Raw genomic sequence first — 10,119 nt, 5'->3', positions numbered from 1 at the left:
CCAAAATATTAGAAAATTTTGTCAAATAAAATTGTTACAATTATAGTTCTCATAGTCATTTTTAATGTTTGCTTACCACTACCAAAATCAATATATGAATAAAAAGGCTTCCCTCATTTTAGAACTACATGTTTGTTAACTTCATATTACTTGCTCCAATTAATTTTAAGAAATTATTACTACATTAATCTTTAGTATTCAAATTTTATTAAGATATTCTCCAATTTGTTAATATTATAATTATTCTTTGTATCTATTTTTTTGAAAAATGCTTTTTTTGTCTGATGAAATATATTTTTTACTCACCAATCAAATATATACCTAAAATAAAAATAAAATCCAAGGGAAGTTTTCTTTCAGAAAAGTAATTTGCGGAGAATAGCAAACAATGATTTTAACATTTCCCTTTTGCTTCTCTTGACAATTAGTGAAAATCATTTTCTTTCCTTCTGACATGTATCCCAATACAAAATTCCACTTGCCCTTCCAATAATACAACATTTCTTGTAGGTGGTTGAAGGAAAAATGAATTAAACATTAAACAAATAAAAAAAAAGAACACCAATAACTAAGTAGTAAAGTAAGATTCTTATGGTCCCTGAAAATAACAGATCAATTTAGAGATCCAAGTGATCTTATCCTGTCAGATAAGGAAATTTCCCCACACGAATATTGCTAAGTGCTCCTTCTCAGCTATCAGTTGCAGTAGCTTTTTCTGCACTGTAAAGATAAAACAATTATATTAATATTATCCCCTTAATTTGGCACTTATCAATGACTAATCTAACCAGCTTTTTAGCATTAATTTACTTATATAAAGTTAAAATATACTCTCTTATCTTAATTTATGTGACATATCTTTTCTTCTCTAGTCTGTCCCAAAAGTAATACTATCACATTTTTATTTTATAAATAATTTAACTTTCAAATCATTTTATCTTTAACGAAATGATATAGCTACACAAATGTCCAATGCTCATTTTTTTTTTTGTTTTTTTTGTTTTTTTTGTTTTTTTTGTTTTCAGTTAGACAATATCTCACAAATAGGTATGAAAGGAGTAATAATTGAAATAAATAAAAACTACATTATAAAATGAAAAAAAAGTCAAGCAATATTAATGGATGAAAACCATGAAATAGAATGACAAAAGAGGAGAGATTTTTACTATTCTTCCAAAATGTGTTACAAGTGTATTTCATATGAAAATTTATGCCTCTATTTATAGTGGTACATATGTATTTAATATATGAAATGGAAGTAAATGGAAGATCCATTAACATGGTGGAAGAAAAAATAGAACCATTAACATGGTGGAAGGAGCATTATATTTGAGGAATGGACATCCATAATTTCATAACACTCCGGATGTCCATAGATGATGTGCGTCGTTAAAAACCTTATTAGGGAAAAACCCCGGGAAAAAGCCTCAATCATGAAAAAGAGTACACATATCTAGTAATACGCTTTGAGAGTAAGCCATTAAAAACCTTGCCAGGAAAACCCAAATGGGACAAAACCTTGGTCAAGGGAAAAAGAGTACAGTGCGTATTTCACTCCCCCTGACGAAGACCAATATTCAGGTGTCGGAGTCTTCGCATTCCAATCTTGAATATCATCTTCTCAAGAGTTGAAGTTGGCAAAGATTTGGTGAACAAATCTGCAGGATTGTCACTTGAACGAATTTGTTGCACATCAATATCACCTTTCTTCTGGGAGATCATGTGTGAAAAATAACTTTGGTGAAATGTGCTTCGTTCTATCTCCTTTTATAAATCCTCCTTTTAATTGAAGTTATGCATGCAAAAGATTATCTTCATATAATACCGTGTAATTTTTTATCACATTTCAAGCCACATCTTTCTCCGATGAAATGTATCACCGATCTCAACCACACATTCTCTACTTGCTTCATGAATAGCTATTATCTCGCATGATTCGAAGAAGTAGCAACAATGGACCTTGTGGATCGCCATGATATAGCAGATTCCTCCGCATGTAAACAGATAGCCTGTTTGAGATCGAGCTTTTATGTGGATCGATAAATAACACGTATCTGCATAACCAACAAGATCCGTATTACCTTTGTTAATATAAAAACGAGACCCATATCGCTAGTTCCTTCGTATATCGCAATATATGCTTAACTCCGTTCCAATGTCTTCGCGTAGGATAAGAGCTATATCTTGCTAGCAAATTAACGAGAGAACGCTATATCGCTCTTGTAGCGTTAGCAAGATACATAAGTGCACCAATTGCACTAAGATATGGTACTTCGGGACCAAGGCACCAAGCTCTTCATTTTCTTCTTGAGGTTTAACGGATCTTTGCTCACTTCCAAGTGAGCGAACAACCATCGAGTACTTAAAGGATGCGCATTGTCCATGTAAAATCGTTTTAAAACCTTTCGATAAGCAGATTGATGGATAAGGATCCCATCCGTCAAATGTTCAATCTCGCAAACCAAGACAAAGTTTTGCTTTTCCCGTATCTTTCATCTCAAATTCTTTCTTTAAATATTCAATCGCCTTTTGATCTCTTTCCGGAGTTCCAATTAGGTTTATGTCATCAACATAAACAGCGATTATAACGAACTCTGATTTTGCTTTCTTAATAAAAACACATGGACAAATGGCATCATTTATATAACCTTCTTTTACCAAGTACTCACTGAGGCGATTGTACCACATGCGCCCTGATTGTTTTAGACCATATAATGATCTTTGTAATCTGATTGAATACATCTCCCGAGACTTTGAGTTAATTGCTTCAGGCATTTTAAATCCTTCAGGAATTTTCATATAGACTTCATTATCAAGTGATCCATAAAGGTAAGCTGTAACCACATCCATCAGATGTATTTCAAGGTTTTCATGTACAGCTAAACTGATGAGATATCGAAATGTTATGCCATCCATAACGGGTGAATATGTTTCTTCATAGTCGATACCGGGTCGTTGAGAGAATCCTTGTGCAACAAGGCGTGCCTTGTATCTCACAATTTCATTTCTCTCATTCCTTTTTCGCACAAAAACCCATTTATGGCCAATTGGTTTTACACCATTAGGCGTTTGGACTACAGGTCCAAAAACCTCACGTTTGGCAAGTGAATTCAATTTATTGAACCGCTCTTTGCCATTTTGGCCAATCATATCTTCGTCGACATTCTTCGACAGATTGGGGTTCCTGATCGTCAATGTCTTTCATAATATTTAGTGCAACATTATATGCAAAAACATTATCCACCATAATCTTCGATCGATTCAAATTTATCCCATCACCAGAAGAACTCAATGATAGTTCTTTATTTCCTTGAGTCTCGGGTTCCCTAATATCTTCGGTGAGTATTTCGGGATTAGTCGGATCTTGAATATCTTCATGATATTCTTTCGTAGTGTCATTTTGATCATTTTTCGTGTTTCTTTTTCTAGGATTTTTTATCCTTAGAGCCCAATAGCCTACCACGCCCGTGCGTGTATGAGATTCGCAGGCTATGACACTAGTAGATTGTCCCTTTGGGACATCAATTCGGATAGGCACATTCTCGGGGATATGTGACTTAGTTATCCTTTTCAAATCAGTAAATGCGTACGTATTTGATTTGCTATTTTTTGCAAGTGAATGATCTTCTGGATCTCTTGTTCACATATGGGGGCACGTGGATCAAAATGAGATAGTGATGGAACTTTCCACACAATTTCTCTTTTAATTTCTTTTTTCTCTCCCCCTAATTGTGGGAAATTTGTTTCATCAAATCGACAATGCGCAAATCGGGCGAGAATAAATCTCCCGTCAATGGCTCAAGATAGCGAATAATAGAGGGTGATTCAAACCCAACATATATACCTAACCTTCTTTGAGGGCCCATCTTAGTACGATGTGGTGGTGCTATAGGCACATATACAAAGACAACCAAAGATTCGGAGATGAGCAATATTTGGTTCATGACCAAATACTAATTGTGACGGGGAGTATTTATTATAATGAGTCGGTCCCGAGACGAATAAGAGATGCGTACGCAAGATAGCATGTCCCCGGACGGTAGTGGCAACCGTGTTTTCATAAGCGATGGTCTTGCTATCAATTGTAGTCTTTTAATAAATGACTCAGCAAGGCCATTTTGGGTATGAACATGTGCTACAGGATGTTCAACTTTTATCCCAACTGATAAACAATAATCATCAAAAGATTGAGATGTAAATTCTCCGGCATTATCGAGTCGTATAGCCTTAATGGGATGATCTGGACACTGTGCCCTTAAGCGTATTATCTGTGCCAATAATTTCGCAAACGCCAGGTTGCGAGAAGATAGGAGGCACACATGAGACCATCTTGAAGATGCGTCTATTAGGACCATAAAATATCTAAATGACCCACAAGATGGATGAATAGGTCCACATATATCCCCATGTATACGTTCTAGAAAAGCAGGAGATTCAATGTCAACTTTCATTTGTGATGGCTTAGCTATCAATTTACCCTGATAACAAGCAGCACATGAAAATTCACCACTTTCAAGAATCTTCGAAGTTCTTAAGTGGATGCCCATTTGAATTTTCAATAATTCGTCTCATCATTATTGATCCAAAGGGTGACCTATTCGGTCATGCCAAAGCACAAAAGTACTTGAATCATTAAACTTCGGGTTTACGATCGAGTGTGCTTCAATTGTACTAATTTTTGCATAATACGGCACTTAAGACAAAGTTGGTAATTTCTCCAAAACATATTTCTGGCCGGAGACATTCTTTGTAATGGCAAGATATTCATCATTTATTTCGTTTAATGTCTCAACGTGATATCCATTACGGCGGATATCTTTGAAACTTAACAAGTTTCTTGGGGATTTAGAAGAGAATAATGCATCTTCTATAACAAGTTTCGTCCCCATAGTCGTAAATATAGTAGCTCTTCCGAGACCTTCAATCAATTTCGAATTCCCAAATTGTATTAATATTTCCCCTTTTCTACGCAAGTGAGAAAAGTATTTCTCATCTTTGAATATGGCATGTGTTGTTCCACTATCAATCACACAAATATCTTCATGATTGGTCATTGATCCAAATAAAATTTGAGGAATTTCCATAGATTCTTCAAAAATGAAATAATAGATAAAGTAAACATCGAAATAGATATTATGATTAGACAAAGCATTACACACATTTTATTACATATATTATTATTAAACAAAGCATTACACACACTTCATTTACATAAACATGGAAACATAACCACATACAAATGACACATATAAAATATTTAAGTTTTCACAGATCCATCACCGATCAAGTGATCTATTTTCCCTTCAGGGAGTTCAAAGAAATCTGCCATATCGAGATGCATGGGCTCAACATTATCTTCGAGAAAAAAATTTGCTTGTTTCGGCATTTTTTTGCCTTTTGAGAGAGGCTTGATACGGATCAACTAGGGCTTTGGCGTACGGCGATGTACGTGACCGGTGCCCCTTTCCTCCACATCGGTAGCATTTATTTTCTACGAATTTTCTTTTGCACAGCTTTATGCTTTTCATCTTTCTTTTTACACTGCTGGTGGTGAAAGATATTATTTGGTGCAAAACGAGAATCATGATTAAAATTTCTTCCTCGACCACGACCATGACCACGACTGGGGCCACAATCTCTTCCACGCCTAGAATGGCGAAATTTGCCTCATTCACTTCGGGGAATGGGGGGGGGGCATCAAAGTATTCGCTTTCATGATTTTTCATTAATAATTCGTTATGTTGTTCACCCACTAGAAGATGTGCGATTAGATCGGAATATTTCTTGAACTTCATTTCTCGGTATTCTTTCTTTGCGAGAGCATACTCGAGGCGAGGAAAAAGTGAGAATGTTTTCTCCAAAGATATCATGATCGGAATATTTTCACCACATAATTTCAACCGAGAAATAATTTTAAACATGGCTGAATTATATGCCTTAATAGATTTAAAATCTTGTAGCCTTAAATAAGCCAATCAAAACGTGCTTGTGGGAAGTATGACCATCTTCGTGATCATATCTATCTTTTAAATTATTCCACGTAGTAAAGAGATCTTTTACTGAGGAGATATTCCATTTTCAAGTCACTCCTCAAGATGATGTACGTGAGGAATATCATGCTTTCATGTCTTATTGATGCCTATTTTATCTTCGATGGTGTCTCGCGACCCATCGCATTAAGGTGAATTTCGGCATCAAGAATCCAAGACATATATGTATTGTCGATATATCTAAAGCTACAATTCCACGTTTGGTAAGATTTGCCATTAGTAAAGAAAAATAGAAAATCAATACCTTCGAGGCTTTAAAGTACTTGCTTGGAACGGCAATAGTCTCAAGTGCCGATAACGTGGTATAAAATGAAGCTAAAAAGAGTCACAATATTAATGGATGAAAACCATAGAAATAGAATGACAAAAGAGGAGAGATTTTTACTATTCTTCCAAAATGTTACAAGTGTATTTCATATGAAAATTTACGCTCTATTTATAGCTAAGTACATATGTATTTAATATATGAAATGGTGGAAGTAACTCAAGATCCATTAATACGCGGAAAAGCTTTATAACCATTAATACGGTGGAAGGGAGATTATATTTGAGGAATGGACATCCATAATTTCATAACAACTACTACATATCGTGATTTTTCTCGTATCAAATGACCAATGAATGAATACATTTTAAAATATCAGTCAGATCGAGTTCTTTAGATTAAATCTCGAAAAGCAAAACATAAGAACTTTTGAAAAAAAAAAGTACTTCTAAATTTTTAATTTTCTTGTTTACATAACAAACATTAAATTTCTTTTCAATAACTCATGAGAAAAATAATATATACCTAGCTGAAGAAGGATGAGGAAGGAGAGATTAATTGACAAGCTGTACTTTCATCTCAGAATCGGCAAGTGATTGTTGTGTTGTCATTGGTGTACCGTTGTTTTCCATCTGCTTCAGGTTCTGTTGGTAATAAATTTGCCTCAACCTCTCTATTTCTCGTTTCAATGCTTCTTGATGAGCTATGTATCCTACAACAGAAAGAAAAAAAATTATAGTGAAGATCAATCTATATCCATTGACTTTCAACACTGCTCTAGAGAAACAAATGAGATGACAATCTTTTTTAATCAAAATCACGAAAGATTATGATTATGAGGTTTAGTAGAAGATGAAGTAAAAAAGAAAGAGATAATTAATGGTCAAAAACACACTTGAACTATCATTTTTTTGGTCTTTTTGCTCGAACTATCATCATCTATTTATTTAAACACAATTAACATTGTATACATGGTAAAATAGTCCAGGTAGAGTAATAACTAATCAAATCTTATATTGCTTTTTAATATATAAATGATTATAAATAGGCAAAACAACTAATAATCGTGCCATTTAAACTCGCAAAAAAGACTATCCGTAATACTTTAGATGCGTTTTGACCATTTACTCAAAAGATTAGAGAAAATTTACCATCTTTAAACAATTTATCTTGGGCGAGAGCTGCGATTTTTTGTCTGAGTGCACTATTGTCAACATTTATAAACAAACGTTGGTGGTCCAGGAATGCAACTCTTGGTGACAGTACCGAAACTTCAGCCTTCAACAAATTAAACAAGAAAAAGAAGAGACGTGAGTGATATTTTATTCCAATTTAACTAACTTAAAAATTATGATAGGGCAAAAATTTAAATAACGTAACTGCTCATAATTAAAAGAAAATTGTCTGAATTTAATTATTTCACATACTTGAAGAGTGCTAACGCTACGTTCTAGCTCCGATACGTACTGAAGTTTCCTCACCCGCGACCTTGCGCCGATTGTCTATTTGCCAAAATCCTGACATAACCAATTATTCAAATTAAAATTCCTTTAATGATCCCAAGCATCAATATTGAATGTTGATGATAATTATATACTGTAATAATAACCAGGCTACAGACACAAGAGATACACAAACATATACTATAAAATTTTGTCAGGGGCAGATGTAAATAAAAGCTACCGGTTCAGTAGAACAAAATCAGCTTATTAACTATCGAGCTAATAACTCAAAATGATCAAGATATTAAAACTCAAAATTTAAATTTTAAATTTTAAATCCGCCTCTACATATTTATAAATGAGTATATTATATTTTGTACGCGAACAAAAAATAACATATTTGAACAAGTTCTCCATGCAACAAGGAGAAGTATTAGTTGGAGGCCTTGGGGCTTGGAGAAATTAAAAATATAATCCCATCAGCAATATTTATTCACTACATGTTAACTCTACCATTTCTTCATTATTTAGGTTATTATTTTATGTTTCAATTTACGTGCCTTACTTTTTTTTTTTTTTTAAGACGTTAAAAACGAATGTCATAAAAATCTCTAATCTCAATATTCCACATGTCATATATTTAAACCACAGATATTCCGATATATTAACACACATTTAACTTAAGATTATAAAATTTAAAAGTCTTCCTTTTTTTTTTAATTTCCGTCATTATTAAATTAAGACACGAAAAAAAAACAAAACAGGTACTCCTATTATCCACAATGACACTTCAGGTAAAAATGAATATGATGCATGAATAATTGTGCATACCTTTTAAATTCTCTTAGGATCAACAACTCTTTCAGAAGAATATTCATTAGTACTTGCATTCTGATTAGCTGCTGGTAATTCTTCAGTATTCTTGCATAAGCTTTGGCTTCATCATTTTCACTCTTAACTGCTGCTGTATTTGTTGGTTACTAGTATTGTTCATACTTTTATCTTCATTATCATTGATATATTCAGACGGCGATGACGGGTTCGAACACGACATGTCGTGGACATCATCGTTGAACATGGACATGATCTGTTGCTCATCATCAAACCTCTCGAATTCCTCGTGACCGTTAACGGTCCCACCGGATCCAGGGGTACTGGATAGCCTCCTGCATTCTTCCACCATGGGTGACTCCAAGAAAGCAATGGAGTCACTCATCGATCTCCGGTGGGACCCACGCCTCGGCGACATGTCGAGGAATTCGTCCCCCCATAAATTGTGAGCAGTTGGAGATAAGTTGTCCACTTTTTGATGAAGTGGAAAATCAGGCCAATTTGATGTCATGTTAGGTGCTCTTGGTGGTAAGTGTGCCATTTTTTCTTGCTATTTTTGGTCAAAGTTGATGGGATTTCAAGAAAATATAACAAAATGCTTCCACAACAAGGACAATTTTATGTCTCACGTTTACTTAGATTGTGTGTTTTTTGGGGAACAGAGCAGCCAAAGAATGAACCAAACTAAATGATTGTTCTAGAATGGTTATTTCTCACAATTGGTCCTTGTGATGCAGCGGAACCATAACAATTAGGATCTCAAGACGCAGCATTACCTATAATACAAGGAATAACAGGCTTAAATCACAAATATATGAGAATTTCTTTGACTGAAAGATGATTTTACATCAACAAATAAAATAAACAAAAGTCACTCAGCCATACCTTCAATTGTTGATCGAAATGTAATTAAATATGTCGGATATGGTTGGATCAAAAAAATTGGAAGGGGTTTTTAGAGAGTGAAGTGAAGAGAAGATAACGTTTTATAAGAGAACATACAAAGGACACTGTGTGTTATTATCATATAGACAATGTCTTATCTCCGAATTTCTATGACTTTGATTATTTGTCTCATTAAGAAGCAAATTAAAGTTGTCTTCAATGATCAATTGACAAAGAGGGTATTCTGGTGGGGGTATTAAGAAGGCATCACATGGAGAGATTGGGACAGCTATCAAACAGCTGGCAGGGAGTTTCTAGTCTTAACTGTATTACTGGAAAGTAGCAATAGTTTAATATGTAGAGGACTCACACCACATGTGCCCTTGTGCTCATCACTCATCAAAAGCCTCTGACTTCTTTTTCTTTTTTTGTTTAATTGAAATAAACTATTCTCTCCGTCTTATTTTACAGTACTTATAACATTATTTGGGTGGTATGAAATTCAAGAAATAGATTCAAGCGCAAGTTAGAGAATTACCACGCTCCACACCTTATATCCTTCGATTCATGCCACGAGGCAAAAGACAAACTGATTTAGATAATAGGTGCGGTCATTCGTGATTGATGTAGGTTTATCGTTTGTAAA

General features: G+C 34.4%; 1 pseudogene; it reads right to left on the bottom strand.

The window, feature by feature from the left end:
* Positions 1 to 430: 430 nt before the first annotated feature.
* LOC132045898 (basic leucine zipper 61-like) lies at positions 431 to 9,689 on the bottom strand (annotated as a pseudogene).
* Between the last annotated feature and the right edge of the window lie 430 nt (positions 9,690 to 10,119).

This window comes from Lycium ferocissimum, unplaced genomic scaffold (assembly GCF_029784015.1).
Source record: "Lycium ferocissimum isolate CSIRO_LF1 unplaced genomic scaffold, AGI_CSIRO_Lferr_CH_V1 ctg8510, whole genome shotgun sequence".
Classification (NCBI taxonomy): Eukaryota; Viridiplantae; Streptophyta; class Magnoliopsida; order Solanales; family Solanaceae; genus Lycium; species Lycium ferocissimum.
This window is presented reverse-complemented; position numbering and strand designations above follow the sequence as displayed.